This window comes from Camelus ferus, chromosome X (assembly GCF_009834535.1).
Source record: "Camelus ferus isolate YT-003-E chromosome X, BCGSAC_Cfer_1.0, whole genome shotgun sequence".
Lineage (NCBI taxonomy): Eukaryota > Metazoa > Chordata > Mammalia > Artiodactyla > Camelidae > Camelus > Camelus ferus.
Window position 1 is genome coordinate 69,271,958 of NC_045732.1, and position 18,416 is coordinate 69,290,373.

The 18,416-nt window shown below is 50.8% G+C and overlaps 1 protein-coding gene across 6 annotated transcripts in view; it reads right to left on the reverse strand.

Moving 5' to 3' along the window:
* The window catches only part of FRMPD3 (FERM and PDZ domain containing 3), a 121,958-nt gene extending 103,919 nt beyond the window's left edge, over nucleotides 1-18,039 (reverse strand). For 4 of the 6 annotated variants that reach the window (XM_032474864.1, XM_032474867.1, XM_032474878.1 and 1 more), the window contains exons 1-2: nucleotides 17,881-18,039; nucleotides 16,967-17,509 (exon numbers count right to left, since the gene is read on the reverse strand). The gene's annotated coding sequence lies outside the window, so the exon portion shown is untranslated. Of the gene's footprint in view, nucleotides 1-16,966; nucleotides 17,710-17,880 lie in introns of those variants that run through there. The other 2 variants (XM_032474866.1, XM_032474863.1) reach the window with 1 other exon arrangement.
* Nucleotides 18,040-18,416: the final 377 nt, after the last annotated feature.

Here is an 18,416-nt window from a genome sequence, read left to right on the forward strand (position 1 = left end):
TGGGAGAAAAGGAGATCTGGGCCCCAGAGCAGAGGAGGGGGCATCTGTGGTGTCCAAACTGCAAGGTGGTCAGGACATTTTGAGTCTTCAAAGCAAACTCTGGGGAACTCTGAGTAGGAACGTGGACTATTATGCAGGCCTCAGCAACCTGGTATGGGAGAGGGAGAGGGGGAGGAAAAGCCTGGGGTCTTCATGTCTAAAAATAGAAAGAATTTAGTGAGAGGAGAAAAAAGCCCATTTCCTAACGTTAATGCAGTTAGGCAGCGGAATAAACTGCCTAGCGAGGAGGAGGTTGAGTCACTGGCATTAGAGGCATTCAAACTAGGCGAGATCAGATCCTGGGGGGATTATCAGTACCAGCAAAGCCTTCCAGGCTGCGGGCCTTGGGGGAGGGGTGGGGGTTCCAATGGCTCCACGGAGAGGCCTTTTGCACGGTCAGTCCTCAGAGGCAGCTGCACGTGTGTGCACTCACACATACAGCTCACACTCCTGCACCCCGTGTGCAGGAAAATGACCCGACTGCACCTTGTCTGTTTCACTGATGATGAAAGGGGCTATCTATTGCACTATGGAGATTTTCTCCCTTCTCCCTACTGACAAGTCCTTCCTGTGACCCTGACGCCCCTGCAAAGGTTCAGGTGTACCCTAGGCCTCCTCAATCAGGAAAGATTTAACAACCTCGCAGGTTTACCTTTATGCACACAGGCACGTACATATGTGCATGTGTAGTCTGTGTACTTTCTCTAAATACTCTCTCTCCTCTGCTCCCAACCTGAGCTACTTTCAACAGCTATCAGCTGGACCACTTTGCCTCTGTGTCCCTCTGGTTCCCCGAGGGCATACCCACTGCCTGTGTGGCCCTCAATTCTTCCTAGGTTCTGTTGGCAAAAGGTAGGAGTTGTCTCTGCCTCCGGGGGTGTCTTTGCTACCTCGCCAAGGCCCAGTGATAGCTGGAGAAGTGCCCATTCCTGCTCTGAGAGGGCAGGGAAAATATAGATTCACCTGGGTCCTGCAGAAGAGGCCGTGCTCTTTTCCTTGCCTTGTCCCCACCCCATCTTCTTGTTCCTCCTTCTGGCAGTAGAGAACTCAAAAACCTCCCCAGTCCCACTGAAGGGAAGAGGACAGAACAAGACCCAAATGAAATGGATCAACTAGTAGACTGAGAAACTGAAACTGCGCCAGAGGCCCAGAGAGGGAACAGAGAGCAGCAGGCAGGGAATGAAAGTGGAAAGGCCCCAGCTGAGAAGCCAATGACCACAAATGGCCCTGCAGGGTCCTGGCCCAGCCGAAGCTGCTCTGCTCTGCTCACAGTTGGCTCAGAGCCGAGAGAACTTGGCATCTAGCGGGGCTGGCCAGTGGTAAAACTGGGAGGTAGTGGGAGCTGGTCTCCAGCATCCCCTGGCTTGTTTTCCTCCCCATTTTGAGGCCTTCTCCCAGACTCCCAGCACTTTCGCCCTGTGCCTCCCCACCACAAAACTCCCCCAGCCCTGTCCCATTTCTGTAGAACTTTGAGTGCAGCGAGTCATCTGTGCACTCGCGTGTGAAATGATGGGTCATGGCTGAAAGCTGCATCCTCCAAAGCCGTCATGTGGATGTTCAGAGATTGTATTTGAGGAGGAAAAGAGAAGGATTGTGGTCTGTGGTCAAATACACACTGAAAACCTTAAAGGGATGATAGTATGTTTCTCTACTGTGGGACTTCTCAGAGCTTTTAAAATGCTAGTGTGCACTGTGAAGCTCTAAGGGGGGGGGGGCTAGCATTTCTTAAACTTATTTGGCTACAAAATCTTTTATTTTTCTTTTTTGTAGAGCAGCTTATAGGACTAGTGTTTTATTGAACGTATTTCCCCTCTCAGATACCCTAGTTGCATTTTCACAACAGTCTTTAATACCTACAGCTGAAAGAGTGACTGTGATGATGGGGCAGTAGGTGCCTGTACAGTTAGCACTGGCAGTGATGGTTAGACTGGATCAACCACCAGGCTGTAGGGAGATATTTTTGGCCAGAGGACTCAAGCAGTGTGGCTGTTTCATGTTGCACATTATAGTGATTGTCACCTACTAGTTGGCCTGTTCCTGCCCCATAGAGTCCCAAGTACCTAATATTTACCCTTTTTGTGCTGTGTCTGGGTGACTAGTATGAAGGGAATAGAGGGGAGCCTGTCTCCCCAAGACATGTCTATTTCTCATGTTGACACACTCATGTGGAAGAGCTGTTCCTTCCTGAAGCACTTGACATTCGTGACCTTGATCTCCATCGATACCACCAGTCCCCTAAATGCCACTATTTATAGTCCCCTGGGCCTGCTGCTTCAAGAAAGGCCAGCCATGAGCCCCTGTCCTCTCTCTGGGCTTTCTCAGATATGTGTGGAAACCAAGCATTTCTTTATAGTGCACAGAACTGGGGAAATGGAGAGAACTCTCAGGCTATGCCTGGTCACACTGCTCCTCTGCTAGCCTAATAAGTGGCCTGACCAGACCCGTCTCACGAGGAACCTCCACTAGCTCCTGTTGAAAGAACTGAGATGCTTGCAGCCTGGCGAGCTGAGGGGTGGACAGCAAGCCGCTCTTTTGAAGAAGGTGACTTAGTCCTGGTGATGGCTGGTTACCTGAGAACAAGATGTTCTAAGAACACTCCAAAGGTGAGCACTGTGTGATATTAGGCTGTGCATAAAAGTGCTGTGTCCACGGTACTCTGAGCACCCAGGAGGACTGTGTTCAGTTCTGGACAGGACCCCTAAGAGGCACCCTCACAAACTGGAGTGTTACCAAAGAATGGTGACTAAGATGCTATAAGGCCAATGGGCTAAGGCCTCTTTTAGGTCCTGGACCACTGTTGAAAGTTATGCACCCAGAGAGTAAGACACGTAGACATGCTTAGCCAAGATTTTACATACGGTTCCAGAAGGTACATGAACCTCCAGGTGAAGAAGCTCAGCTGTGGAACCAGACCACAAAAGGAATCACTGAGCAAACTGGGTAGATTTGAACTCAAGTCCCCCTAAAACTGAGTTCCCCTGAGAGTTTATTATTAACCTCTCTATCCAAACTTTATTCCCTTTCTTGTTCCCCTGACACCATTCCCCTCAGGACTGAGAAGTATCAAAGAAAACGGGGGACTGAAACCAAGCAAGACCCTGTGGGGCCCTCCCAGGTACAAAAGCCCCTCTGTGTCCCCCACTTCTTCTTTGTAGAAAAAGGTTTAGTCTCCTAGACCTTCCCTGAGTTCCAAAGAGTAGGCACAAACAGTTACTAATTAAGGAAGTGAGGGAGTGCAGAAACAAAGGAAAAGCAGTTAAGTAACAAAAGTAATAATAATAGTTCAGGACAAAACAGAATCCTAGTTCCTCCTCAGGAAATATACATAACAATCTGATGCATATCTTTGAGTTGTTCTGTAGAAACTAAGACACCTCCCACTTCCCCAGGATGATGACTACCTCCTGACCACAAGACTGGTTGAAACCAGAAGGTGGATTAGAACTCCTGAACCACCACCCTGCTACCTCCCACCAACCATTCGGAAGAAAGTCATGCACCCTGCAGCCCTCGCCCCAAATGTTGCCTTTAAGAACCTTTCCCTAAAAGCCAATGGGGAGTTTGGGTCTTTTGAGTATGAGCTGCCCAGTCTCCTTGCTGTGTGCCCTGCACATAAACACTGTAACTTCCTTCGCCACAACCCGGTATCAGTTAGATTAACTTTGCTGCACAGCAGGTGAGCAGACCCAAGTTCGATTCAGTAACAGATTTAGCCAAAAAAGTAAAGTAAAATAAAAGTCAGAAGACAGACAGACTTGAGGAAACATGATAGTTATATTCAGATATTTTAAAGGGACTTTCAGGAAGAAGAGGAAGGAAAGAAGTTACTTAAAGACTGCTTGAAAAAAGATATTGAAAGCTCAATATCAAAAAATGTTCTAGACTTGTTCAACAATGGAATGGGCTACCTTAGGAAGCTCTGCCGATGAAAGTGAAAAATGTGAAAGGGAGATTGAACTAGATGATCTTGCAGGACCATCTTCCCAACCTCACATTCCCTCCCACCCTGTGTTTCTCTGTCAGTGAGAACCATACTAGTTTATCACAGACCAGAGTCACAGTCTTGCTGACAAACCAACCCCAAAAGGCAAGAGCAGGTGGTTGGTGGCCCGAGCTCTGAACTGCCTGACCCCCTTAGTCCTCCACTCCCACCTAACATCCTGTATCTCACTAGCCCCCTTACTCTGGCTCTCAAGGGTTGCTAGGCACCAGCTAGTTGATCTGATAAACTAATGTGCGTTAATGGGATCATGAATGCTAATGAATTAATGTGCTCCTTTCCCAAGTGACATATTTGCATTTTAACAGTGGTCTTCAGAAGATAATGCCTTAGCTCAAAGGAGTGATTAATGTTGAAATTTCGCCTGTTTGCCAGTCTCTCTGTAAAGGAGATATTTTTGTAAAGGGAATCTTTTTCCACCATTCATATCACACCATCTGCTGGAAGACAGAAAAGCATGGCCCTGCCCTTGAGGGGTTTACAGTTTATAAAGTTGGAGAATTACAATAGCTGACATTTATTGAGCTTCTACCGAAGTGTCAGGCCCTGTGCTAAGTGCTATATAAATATTATCTTTGAATCCTCACAACAGCCTTCTGATGTAAGTACAGATTTTTCCAGGGAAAGAGGCTGAGCCTCAGAGAGGTGAAGTTACTTAGTACCATATTTCACTGACTCTAGATATTAGAGGCAACATTTTCTTAGGTTTCCCTGAGGAAGAAAAGATGCTGCCAACTAGACTACAGTGCACCACAGATTGCAAGAAGCCTTTCTGTTTCAGAAAGATTATCATTGTGTCTTTGAAACCATGACATACAGCAAGTGGGACGGCCAGCTCTACGGTAGATAATCTGTCTAATGCTGTTCATGGAACCCGGATGGGAACTAGCTGGACAACACCTTGGTATGTTAATATAACAGCAAGCACATAATATTTTAATACAAAAAGATTACACAAGGGCTGAGAAGGTTGCATACTGAGTCTGAGGTCAGTGGGAGCATGTGTTGATGGGGTCACGAACCTCAGTGGTGGAGAGAAACAGACAGGATTCAAGGCAGAGGGGCTAGAATGCAGCAGGGCCTGGGGCTGAGGCGGGGGAGAGGGTAGGTAGCAAATAACTTACTGTCAGACATCCTTACACGAGGGAAGTTGGTTTTTGAGGGTATGGTACTCTGGCTGGCTTGGCTCAAGGGAAGGGGTTAATTGGGGAAACCTGGAGATATACCTTAGTGAGATGGCACAGGAAAGGAACGTCAACTGTCAGATGGTCTTTGAAGGCCAGGATGAGAGATTTCAATTTGATATGGTGGACAAAGTTGGCAATTATTGATTCTTGCAAGTTAAGGTCAACATGTTGGGAAAAGCTCATTCTGACCACCGGGATGAATTAAAGTTCTCACCTCAAAGGCAGGGGCTTCCTGGAGGGGACCAAAACAGCACTGCACAAGGGACTTGTGTCATCAGAGGCAGCAGAGTTCCAGGGTGCTCCGAACCCTGACCTCTCAGCTCTCTCTCTCTCTGGATGTGCATCCCCTCTCTTCGGCTGCAGTCCTCCCCCTAGAAGAGGAAGTAGCAGTGCCATGGCTGCCCAAGTATGTGCTCCTCTCTCCTGGGCAATGGGTGGAGGGTACAGACTGGATGACGTACAGTTCAGCCCCCCTCCAACCGCTAACTAGGGTTTATTGAGCTCCTGTGATGTGCCCGTGCGTCCAGCACTGCCCTACACGGTGCGTGGATCAAAGAGACCCGGGAAGAGTTCACTCCCTGGCTGAGGAGAAAGGAAGTCGAAGCAACATGAGATGATGTAATCACATGCTAGCTGGTGGATGAAAAATAGTCTGGGTTCCAAAATGGGAGAGGGGGAACTGTGGGTGACAATTTATTTTCCTGTATTTGCAAAGTTTTCCACTATGTATAGGTATTACTTTTATAATTGGAGAAAATTTATAATTAAAACAAGGAGGGCAACCAATTAGGATGGAAGTGATCAGGAAAGGCTTCACAGCAGAGGCTGGACCTGAGCTGGTTAGTTAGAGGATGCAACGGAAGCATTTTCAGAGGTGGAACATTGGGTGGGGGGTGCACTGCAGGCTCGGAGGACAGCAGGACGATGAGTACGCAGAGAAGAGTAAGCTGTGAGCGGGGTACAGCAGGGCAGGGAGCATAAGGAGACTAGTGGAGCTTCGGGGTCAGGAAGGAATAGGTCAGAGGGAATATATATTTATATGGTGAAGCTCAGCTGTTGTGGAAGGCAGGCCTTGGATACTAGGGAGAGGAGTTTCTATTTGACATCGTAAGCAAAAGGGAGCTATTATAGGCTCTTGAGCAGGGAAGTGACATGATGAAAGATGTTTTAAGGGGACTCCTTTGGCAGCAGCATTGAAGGATCACTTGGCGGGAAGGGGGAGGCAGCAGGCAGAGAGACCAGTCAGGAGGCTGCTGCAGTCATCCGGGCGTGAGGTAGGGAGACTGTGGGCTATGATGGTGGCAGTGGTAATGGTCAAGAAGGCATGGATTCATGAGGCACCTGTGAGAGATGAACTGCCAAGACACGATGGTGACTGATGGGAGTGGAGACGGGGAGTGACTAATTCCAAGGCTCAGCTCATGGGCTATTGAGAGTGATGGTGTCACTAAAAGAGGCAGAGAGCCAGGGAAGGGCTCTGGGCTGGGGATCAGAATGGAGGGAAAGGTGGGACAGGAGATTCTGAGTCTGGCTTTAACTGTGATGAATCTAAAGTGATGGTAAACTCCAAAGAGAATATGTCCTTACAGGTAATAATGAAATGGAACTGGAGCTTAGGTTAAAGGCCAGGCTTTATCATTTCCTGCAATCACCCAGAATTCCAAAGCAGGACAAGCTGTATTTAGGCTGAGTGTGGAAACCACTGGAGAGGGGTAAAAAAAAGGAAAAAGACCCAACAGCCAATTCTGATTTCAACTTTGCAGGTAACAGACACTAAACTGTGGCAATAGTAGGCTGGTGGGTCTGTTTAAACACACCCCCCATTTTCTCTGTCAGTGAGTGATTTCCCTACATATTAGAAAGATTACAACTCGACTCTAGGTGACGAGATGAATACGGAACAATACTTGCTTTATTAATCATATCTGCATCTCTGTGATTTCACCGATGGTGGCAACAGAGCCAGTGCGACACATAGCTCCCTCGGCAGCCCTGTCAGTGGGCTGGCTTTCAGAGTCCCAGCCCAGAAACGCAAGATCCAGACCCCTGGCCTTCTTGATACAGAATCGGAGGCAAGTCCCAATTAAAAAATAATCTGGATACCTCAGTTTTCCCCTGTGTCAACTGGAAATGCAGCTATAACTGACTTGCTTGGGTCTGGGTTAGAAGTGGGAAGATAAAAAGAACAATTACTGATAGGTAAAATGTATAGATGAAAGACAAAATTTGGGAGAGAAATACTGCATGCAGATTGCAGCAGGATTTCCAAAATGAGAGGTCTTGACACTTACCTGGTTGACTCCTAAGCCAGGTGTAACCACCATGCCCTCTTTTCCGCTTTCAATGGGCTTTTCCCTGTCCCACATGGAAAGGGACAATGGGTAATGGGACAAGTGCCCTTGTCAGCGACTTGCACTCCCTCTTCCCGATCCCCCACTTCCTTAAACACCTTCCACTGAGACACCTGCCCACGTCTCAGCCACCCTCCTTCCAAGCACCACCCCTACCTCAAACCAGCAACCAGAAGACTGATCAGAAATCAGAACAGAAATTCCCAGCAGGGAAATGCTGGAGACCACTGGCAGACAGACTATGCAACGTGTGTGTGCGCGCGTGCGTGTGTTCATCCACCAGTCTAGCCATCCTCTCCTCTGTTTTCCCAGTGGGTTTGGATGAGAGCAAAGCGAGGCCTGTTTGGGTGGTCCTGCCCCCAGAGTTGAGTTCCCTTGGTAGTTAGGAGCCCACAGCCTGGGCAGACACTCTCCACTCATTCATCTTCCGAAGGCATCATTCCCTCTCACAAGGACCAATAAGAGGAAGGGGGGACTAAAATCTCACAAATTTTCCTTTATCTGCAGTTCTCTATTCCTCTCCAACCCAGAGATGGGGGACTTGGCCCAGGCACCTACCCGGGGGTGAAATTCAGTGGGCTGGGCAGGGTAGGGAGAGCTAGTAGGGGAAGCAAACAAGCAGGCAGAGGCCGCGACCATCACCCTCCCACCCACCTGTGGGCTCCTCGCTTATTTCTCTCATACCAGCTGTAACAACAGGGCTCCAGCTGGTAGGAAAGTGCTGCGGTAGCTCTTGCCGTGCCCTGGCACAGGTGTGACCTCTACTGGGGTGATCCCAAGGGCTGAGAGGAGTTTTCAAACTGACTCTACCAGGGCGGTTGAAAGGTGTCTCCGCTTTGACAGATCTTGGGAGCTTGAAACAGACAGCCCCTGCCTCCAGCCTCCCTGTTGGGGGTTTGGGACTCATTTCTCCATCTCAGCTGTCATCTCAACTGGATCCTGCAGCCAGACTCCCTGGCTTACTCCTTCAGGTCCCGGCATGGAAGACCTGGGGGTGCAAATCTACTTTACTCATGAAAGTTAACTGATCAACACATTGTTGTCTTAACTCCAGTGAAATCCTGCCCGTGAAGGCCCTGAGGCACGGGGCAAAAAGAATGAGTAAATACTGAATCTACTCAGTGGTTTACTAGCCACGCCATTGCCTTCAATGCCTTTTGGACCTGACCCTCCTCTCTCTGCTCACCGCCCCCACCCTCATTACCTCTCTCTTGGGTTGCTGTAGTATTTTACAAGCTGGTTGCAATCCCTCCTTATTCCAGTTGAGTCGGCTTCCTATGGCAGGGATAACCACCCTAAAACACTTTGAGTTAACCAGCCAACATCCCTCTAGGGCCTCCTCAAGTCCCAGCTCCTCATGCCGACATCAAAGGCCCTCCAAATCTGGGGACCTCTTCCCCCACTGCACTTCTACACCCACCCTCTCCTCTAGTAAGACCTCCTCGCTCTTCCTTAATCACACCATGACCATCTCCACCTCCAGCCTTTTCCCTAACCATGCCTCCGCCTTGGAAGCCTGCTCCTTTTTTGGCCAACAATCTCAGTCTCAGACATTATTTGCAACCGAACTCACGTTCGAGCTCCTCTGGGAAGCCTTATCCCACCATGCCAGCCCACACTGCTTGCTCTCTCTGTGCCCTGAACCCCTGCAGTACTTACTGTTTAGAACACATAGTGTGGTATGTAATTGTTTCCCAACTTGTACTTTCCTTAGTTGCCTCATATGAATAAGTATGATCTTCCTGCTAAATTATGAATTTCTAAAGAGCAGGCCCTTGGCTGTCTCCTTCTCACCATCACATAGGGCTATACCCAGGAGCGCTAAGAGACTCCTGTGCTCTTGCCTTAGCTCTGAAACGAAGGAAGGATGAGATGAATGAAGGCCCTCTGAGGATCTTCTCTGTTCATTCCCTCCACGTTCTCAAAAGTGGTCGAGGAGCTGAGGCTGCCCAGAGAGGCCTCACCAGCCAATCAGTTGTTGGCTCTCTAGTTTTCCATAGCTCCAACCTCCTAAGGCTTTCAGAGTGATCAATAATGCTGCTTAAGGGATCAATCTGAGACATAATGGGCTGCAGGGGCCAGCGTTTGATTAACTCGAGAGAATAAATGAATGCTGGAAGAGACAGAGCAGGGAGGGAGGAGCAGAAGAGAAAGCAGGAAGAAAGATGAGCTGGGGAGAGGTGGAGGGAGAGGTTTTATGAATGAGGATCAAATCGGATGGAGCTGAGAGTAGTTTCCAACTGATCTGATTCAACAGCTGAAGCATGTTCTTACTGAGGCAACCACATAATTTGAGGGCTTTCTCAGAGCCCAGGGAATCGCCTGGGGCTGCTGGGCAATCTTTGACCTTGGCAGGATCACTGCTGCCCGAGAGCACGAGGGCATAAGAGGCTGCAGGCTCAATATTGAAAGGAGATGTGGGTATGGAATGGAGACTTTGGGGGACCTTAAGGAAGGACGTGGGTCTGGAGCTATGTTCACTGGCTGAGTCTACAGAAATCCTAAGCCCTGGCATCCTTTGTCCCTCCACCCAAGACTGGTGACTGAAAGCCATGATGAGATGGGACAGTTGGCTGATCTGCCAGGGCAACATCAGCATTATCTTTTCTCTATCCACTGGTGTACATATTACTCCTCCTCCCAAGGCTTAGGGCCTGGGAATTTAATTATTTGGCAGTTAACCAAAAATAAGGAGTCTCTTTCTGATTTTGTTCTGGAGGGCCCAAATTTCTAGCTGTACCACTAATCAGAATTCTTCTGGGAAAGACAGTGTTATCAGGAAAAAACAGAGCAGATGGCTTATTACTGTGAGAAAGTTCCTCCTTTCATCTAACCATGATTCCTGCTGCTCTCATTAAAGACCTATCCTTCAGATATGATATGATGGTATTATTACTATCCACATCACACAGGCTCAAAGCCTCAGAATCATCTTTGACTCTTTTTCCTTTCTCATCCCACTCATCCACTTGGTAGGTAAATCAGGTTTCTTCTAACCCCCAAAACCCATCCATCCACCTCCTTCTTTCTATCCCCAGCCAGCTACTCTAACAGCCTCCTGACTGGTCTTCGTGCCTCCCAGATAGCCCCCTTTTAATCAATCTGCCAAGGGGGAAAAATGAGCCTGAAGCTAATCAAGCCTAGAGATAACTTCCACTTACAAGAGATACAGGAGATAGTGGAACAAGCTAAATGACAACAAGGGGGAGGAAGCCAAGAGACCAGAACATGGGATGGTGTACAGAGCAACTAACATGACTTTGCTAATGAGTCAAAGAGAGGGGACTGTCAAAAGGACCTTGAGAGACATAATGACAAAATGTAATGTGTGGAGCTTTTAGGGAATCTTGATTCTAACAAGCCAACTGGAAAATGTGTCTTGAGATGGTTGAGGACATTTGTGTGTGGACTGGGTAATGGGTGATACAAAAGCAGTATTTTTACTTTCATTAGATGTGTTAATGGTACTATGGATATGATGAAATGCCCATTTTTTTCAAAGATATGTAGAGAAGTATTAGGGGTGAAATTACATGATTGATGTTTAAGATTTATTTAAAAATACTTCAGCAAAGAAAAAAATGGATAAATGAAGCAAAGTTAATGTGGATAACATATATGGAGTTATTGTACTCTTTTCTCTATTGTTTTGGAGAAATGTTCATAATAAAGGACAAAAGCAATAGTCATCCACTATATCCCAGACCAGACTCCCTTCTTAGCTTTATCTTCCACTCCTACCTCATTTCTCTAGGACACCTGCCTTATGTCCTTGCTCAAGTGATTCCTGCCTGAACTTCCTCCTTTCACTTATTAATTCATTTGTTTACTCAACAAATATCTAGTAAGGACCTCTTATATGCACTAGGCTGGCTAAATGCAAATGACCAAGACTGAGGAAGACAAGGGTCCTCCTTCATTTTGTATCCTTCCTAGCAATGAGCACAGCACCTGGCACATAATAGATGCTCAATAAATGTTTATGGAACTGATATATGGGGGGATTTGATAGAATTCCTGTCTACTATGAACTAGTATCCAATCCACCCCAAGAAATGCTTATTGAGCACCACCTATTATGTGTCAGGCATTGTGTGCTATGGGGATAAAAAGAGAGATGAAAAACACCAGGCTCTTTCCTTCATTGAACTTAAAATGGAGATGAGATATAGACATATAAGACGTCATTTTGCATTTGAAGAATATATGAATTAATGATTCAACAATAACAGTGGGGTATATCAGTGACATACTTCCCAAATGTATTTTAGAGACAGTAAGTGCTGGAGGAGTTCAGAGGAAGGAGAAAGATGCCTTCAGTCTAGAATGATCAGAGAAGACTTTACAGACGAGGTGAATTTGAATGTGAGTTGAAGGACAAGTGTAGTGATATTGGATAGGAGCAGAGTACAGGCAGAGAGGAGAGGGTGCTCCTGCTGAGTGGGAGGGCATGTACAAGAGCACAGATGCAATTAAAAAACGTACAAAAGACATTTTTTTAGGAGACCCTGAGGAAAGAAATCTGGCCAGAGTAGAGAGTCCACATAGGGCTGTGTTTCTCAAGTAGATCATCAACATCAATATCACTTGAGGGAATCTGTTTAAGTGCATATTACTGGACTTGGCTCCAGACCTACCAAAGCAGAAGCTCAGATGGTGGGATCCAGGAATCTGCATTTTAGCAAGTTTCCCCAAATAATTTGGAGACACATTAACATTTGAGAATCCATGATGTGGTCCAAGAGTGGGAAATAAGTTTGGAAGAATACACACTCAAGAAGAGCCTTGAATACCAGGCTAAGGAAGCTGAAATTTATCCCACGGGTATCACCACCTCAAAGATGTTGATCATACATGTCATGAATAAAGGATATTTAGGAATATTAATCTGGCAGTGTGTATTATGGACCAAAAAGGAGACTAGTGCAGTGTAGACACCAGGTGGTGGTAGAGGGTGAGGTGGACCAAGGTAGAGTCAGATGATTCTGAGCTTTCTAGTCTTCCAGACTAGAAAGCTGGTGTAACAGAGAGGTCAAAAGAGTAAGGCATCTCCGATAGATAATGGGATGAGTTGGTGAATGTTGAGTCTGACGTGATGGCAGACTATCCAAGGGGAAATGAAATGTCCAGCAAGAAGGTGGGAACAGAGGACTGAAATATAGGACAGGGGTTAAGTTTGGGCTAGGGAAGTGGGAATAGCCAGGAGAAGCATGAGAGGGGAAACCATGATGCACGGCTGCACGTCCTTGCCAACAGAGGAGGTAGAAACAGAGGAAGAGGACACCCAGATCTGAGGGGTAGGAGGAGTCACTAGCAAAACAGGGAATAAAGGGAGGAGTCACTGAGGTGGAAGGAGACCCTTCCACTTCTGCAAACCAAGCAGTCTTCAAAAAGCTCGGGGTGGCTGGCAGTGTGGCTAATGCCAAAGTGAAGTTGAGGTTCAGAAAAGGTCACTGGCCAGGGCATGCATACAGAGAAACTCGCTCATTTCACGTTCATCACCGCAAACACAAACAGGCATGCTGGCTCCTACAGACAACAGGCAGCACCCCCCTCCTTCGCCTCCCCCTGTCCCGTGTCATACCCACACTCTTGATTTCCACGCTCCTTTTCTAACTGCCCAGGGGAGTTGGCACTAGCGTGCCCCTGGGCTCATAATGTTCCATTGTAAGGATGCTGCCCTCAGAAAGGGGGACGCTGCCTGTTGTGGGTGGGAAATAATACAGAATCCCAAGACCCCTGCCCTCTCCTTACCAACTCAGGCGAGGCGGGGACTGGAAAGGAGGGAAGACGGTGAGCTTCCCTCCCTTGATCCCTCCCCTCCCCTCCCCTCTGCCCCTAGCCTTAGGCTTTCTCAGCAGGGCCGCAAGGTCCAGCCCATTTTGAGAGTCCTTCGTTTTGGCTGCTGCTAACACAACAGAATGTTTTCCTTTTTGAATTTATTGTAGGAAGGAAAACAGAAGTCCTTGAGAGAAGAGCCAGAACAGAGTTTTCTGCTGCGAATGCTAATAGCCTGGACCTCAGCTGAAGCTAACTTGGGTGTGGCTTCCTCCCAGGGGCCGGTTCAACTTGAGGGTCTTCACCCCTCATTGATGAGGACCCTCACAGCCCCCCTAAAAGTGATTTCTACTGCCTTTGTAAAAGCAGAAACCCCTAGAAGCCGAGTTTGTCATCGTGAGCTTCATTTCCTACAGTTTGCTCCAGGTGTACGTGTATATGTGTGTATCTACATGAATGTGTATGCAAGTATGCTTGCGTGTGTGTGTCAGTTTGTAGGTACCGTGTGCAATTTGTGTGTATGTGTTTTGTGGCTTCAGCTAGCTAGAGGCTCCAAAAGAACAGGGATCTTCTTCCATTGCATTGGACATGCCCTCTCAGGGTGCCTTGTCCAGTGCTGGCTGCGGAGCCGTTATTTCTGCAGAGTTGAGGTGGGTGGGTTCAGAGTGCTTCTGCTGTCCTGCATCCACCGTGCTCCCTCCAAGGTCTGAGGGGGAGACTACTGTGGTGGGGCGATGCTGGACCAATGCTTCTCCTCCGCTCATGCCTCCCCAAATCCCCCTGTAGTCACCTCCACCCCCACCCCCCCACCCGGGCCCCCTCCTGTCTCACCCAGCTTGCTGCTGTTATCAGCAATCCCAGGACTTTCTTTTTGCACTTTTTCAACCTACTACTGCTCCCAAAGGACCTCAATGGTGGCAAAATCCCCCATCAGACCACACAGCTCACTTCCCAAGACCCTGGGACTGCATCATTCACCAGAGAGAGGTCCCCAGACTCATTCAAAATGGGGCCTGCAGCCTCCTAGGAGTCCTCAGCCCCCTCACCCAGGGAGGCAGAAACTCCACTGCATTTTCCAATGCCACAGCACCAACAGCATCACTAGCTGGTGCTTATGGGGGCACTTGCTGGCTTTGGGCAGCTAGCCCAGCCAGTCCACAGGGTGCCTCAGATCTGGGAGATGCTGAAAGCCAGGAACCTGGGGCACCTGCCCCCCTATTTTGGCCGGTCTCTTCTCTCTGCTGGCCATTAGCTCACAACTGTAAGGCAATTGTAGAGGTAGGAGTTGGTGGGAGAGAGAGGAGGATCCCTCCACACACAGCAAGGAGTGTTTCTCTCCTACTTGGCTCATATCTCCTCCCTTCTCAGAATCCTGCAGTGGCTCCCAATTGCCTCTCACATCAATTTAAACCTTTTCTCTGTGGGCCTCCAAGTCCTCCATAATTACATCCCACCTTCCCACAGCCCCACTCCTACACAGGCATCACGCATAACTTGGGGCCAGACAGAGACAGGCGACACCATCCACAGTTGCTCCTGCCTGGGTCCTGCCACAGGTGCCTGGAAGCCCCACCAATGGGGCCGCTCCTCGGCCTCCTTTGAAAATGCAAATGTTACCTGAATGGTGAAGGCAGCAAACCATCATCAGTTATTGTCTGAGCTGGGAGCAAGGCCCCACCTAAACGTCCACGGGAGTGGGGGAGGGGACCCAGAGGCGCCTAGAGCAGCCGACGGGAGGGGTGTAGGGAAGGGGCTCTGGCGTCGAAGCCATCACTATTTAACCAAGGGCTACGGTCTGACTTGGCGTCTCTACTCAAACCAGTCAAACCTACTAGTCCTCCACCCCACAAACTTGCTTCCCCCTCCACGCACACATTGTATCTTATTTCACCTCAGGGGTACCCTCACACCAAGCTGCTGAGATTGAGTTGCTTCTCTCACATGAAAAAAAAAAAAAGCTACGAAATTAGGTAGGAGCTGGCACGTCTGCTTGGGCATGGCAAAGTCTTGTTGAGGTCTCCCGGGAGAAAGCTGAGAGCCTTTCGCTCAGGGGAAATAGCAAAGGCTTCCTGGAAAGCCTCTCTCAGCTCCTGGGAATCTGGTAACTGGGTTCCCCGGGTTTCTCCTGCAGTGAATTTGCCGGGCAGGGAAGGGGAGGGTGGGGCAAGGTCCCCCAGCCGAGGGCCTCAGTGACTGAATTGCCACCCCCCCCCATCTTCTAGGCCAAAGTGCGTGCATTTTACCCTAAGACTTCCAGCGGGGAAAACTCACTTGGGGCTTCTTTCTGAGTCAGCAGAGTCCTTTAACCTCCACCCCAAGAAGGGCGCCCCCAAGGGAGCCTTGCTCTTAGAGCAGTTTCTCCAATGGGCAGGAGTCCAGAGACTGCCCCGCCCTCCGCAAGAACTGCAGGCTGCTGAGACCACCCGGTGGATTCCAGGGCTCTGCAGCTGGACTAAGATGCCAAGGGGGAGAGGGCAGGCCCGGCAGAATTCAGCGTGCATGGTGATCAAGGGCTCTTTGGTGGCAGCTGCGAGGGTGGGGATGCCACCTGCTTCTAATGAAAGGTGTCAAGCCTTCTTGCCCCTGCAGTGGTTTCAGTCTGTGTATGGGTGTGTGTGCAAGAGAGGCCCAGGAGCTCGGGGGATAGGCACGACTACAAGAGTTGGGGACGCTTTGGGCCAGAATGGAGTTCTTAAGGGCCCTGGTGAAGGGTCTACAGTAGCCTGGGGTAGGGATTGGCTGTGTCTGTGTGTTGAGGGGGGGGTCAGCAGGTACTGGATCTGCAGTAATGTGCTGCTGTCTTGCAGTTTCTCAGTGATACTCTGAGACAACACACTCACATATATACTCTACAAGCTCCAAAGCAGCAGGCTGGGGAGTAGTGGAGTGAGTGAGTATGTATATGAGTGTGTGTCTGTGTGTGTGTGTGTGTGTGCATGTTTTAGCGGTGCTCGGGAGAGGGTGTATGTAGCTGTATGTGTTTGGGTGACTGTTTTATTAGCATCCTGGTGGGAGAAGGGCAACTGTAGCTCTGTGTGTGTGTGTGTGTGTGTGTTTTGTCTTTGGAGGGTGGTGACTGTGTAAGCTGAGCGCCGGGTATATGGTGCGGTTGTGTGTGCGTGTGTGTGCGTCCGTGGCCGCGTGTGAACATGGCCCCGGGAACCACGCACATGCTTCAGACAGCTGTTTCTGGCAGCCCCGGGGCTCGGGCTTCTTGGGGCACCCCGGCTAAGTGGCCACCTCCCAGCAGCCAGGCCCCGCGTCTCGCCGGCTTCCTAACTGTGCCCACGGCCCCGGCGCGCACACAAAGGCTCCATAATGAACGCGCCGCACTCCCATGCTCTCGGCTCCTCACCCCGCATCCCTGGCGGCGGCGGCCGAGGCAAGCCCGCCAAGCTGGCGACTCACCGGGGCAGCGGGCACGCCGCCGGCCGCTCCCCCCGCCCGCCCAAACTCCGGGCGGCCCGCCGCTCGGCGCCCCCAGCCCTGGCCCCGGCTCCCGGGGGCGCCCAAGTGACCGTCGTCCCCGAGCCGGCACGCTCCCGCCACGACTCACCCCCGGCCGGGCTGAGCCTGCGGGCGCGCCCCCCTGAAGGCTGCGCGCCTCTTACCTTCCTCCTCTGCCTCCTCTTCCTCCTCCTGCTCTTCGGTGGCGCGGCGAAGGCGGCGGCGGCGGCGGCGGCGCAGCGGCGGCGGCGGGACTAGGGTGCCCGTGTCCCCGAGCCCGGCACGGGCGTGGGGCTCAGTGGCGCCGGGCGGCGGGGTAGGCGAAGGTTGGCGGGGCGGCAGCAGCTGGCCCGGGACGCGGGGAGCTGGCGCGCAGGCGGCGGGCTGCGGGCAGGCTGGCCGCGGCGCGCGCGGGCTCCTCGGGCGGGCTCCATGGCTGCGCCGCGGGCGGCACCATCGCCGTGGCTCGCTCGTCTCTCGCTCGCTCCAGGAGTGCGGCAGGCGGCGAGGTGACGGATGGCGGCGAGGCGGCCGGACGGCCGAGGAAGGGAGGGGAGAGGGGGCGGGGGAGGGGAGGGGAGAGGGGGAGGAAAGAGGGGCGTACTGAACGAGGGGCCTCTCCTGCGCCTCCCGACCCTCGAGTGCGGGCGTCGGTTTCCCCGAATGGGAACGCGGCTTAAAGGCACAGCTCCCGGCTCGGGTCACAACTAAAAATAAGCACAAAATTGACAGTTGGGGAAAAGAATCTCCCAAGACACGACCCAGCCATCCAGCCACCCAGCCCGGCGCTGCCTCACTTCTTGAACCTGACCGTTCCGGCTGGGCTCTGCCGGGAACTGCTGGCAGCGAAGAGGGCAAGACAATTTCCAAAGTGAACCCGGGAAAGTGGGGGTGGGAGTGGGGGTGGGGAGTGAACTGCGGAGAAGGGGCCACGGGAACGCTCGCTTCGGGACTCCATTCCCTGGCCCCTGACCTTGCCTCCCCGAGCTCCCCCTCGCCCCCTGTTTGCTAGCCTTCTGCTGGGGTTGCCCTCCCTGCAGCTCCCCTTCTGGTCACCACCGCCAACATCCACACGCACCTTGAGTTTAGGCTCCGGCTCCTGCTCGCAGCGCCTCTCCCCAGCACCGGAGTGCGAGCTGTTTCGAGCCCAGGCCCGGCCCTGGAGCCCACCTCAGGAAGGGAGCGATCTGCCAGCTGGCAGAGGTCCGCTTAGAGCATGCGGTTGGTTTGGTGAGAAAGGAAGGAGGTTAAGGTGTGTGTGCGTGTTTGTTTTCACCAGCAGATGGAGGGAGGGTCCTACACACACACACACACACACACACACACACACACACACACACACCCTCAAAGGAGAATAGCTAGGCACACAGCACAGTGCCTGATGAATGATCTCAGGACATTTTTTAGAGACACGCTGTGAATACTAAACATGTAGCAGCCGAGATTCAAGAAAGGCTCTTGGTCTCCCAGCTGTCTCCAGACCCCTTTGGAGGAGTTTTTGGAGACCAAGAAGAAAGGTCACTCTCCTCCCCCAAAAGGTAGCCTCAGTGGGGACCCAGCGGGACTGGGAAACTGGACAGTGGGTCTGGGAGGGCAAATCTGAGGCCAGGGAAG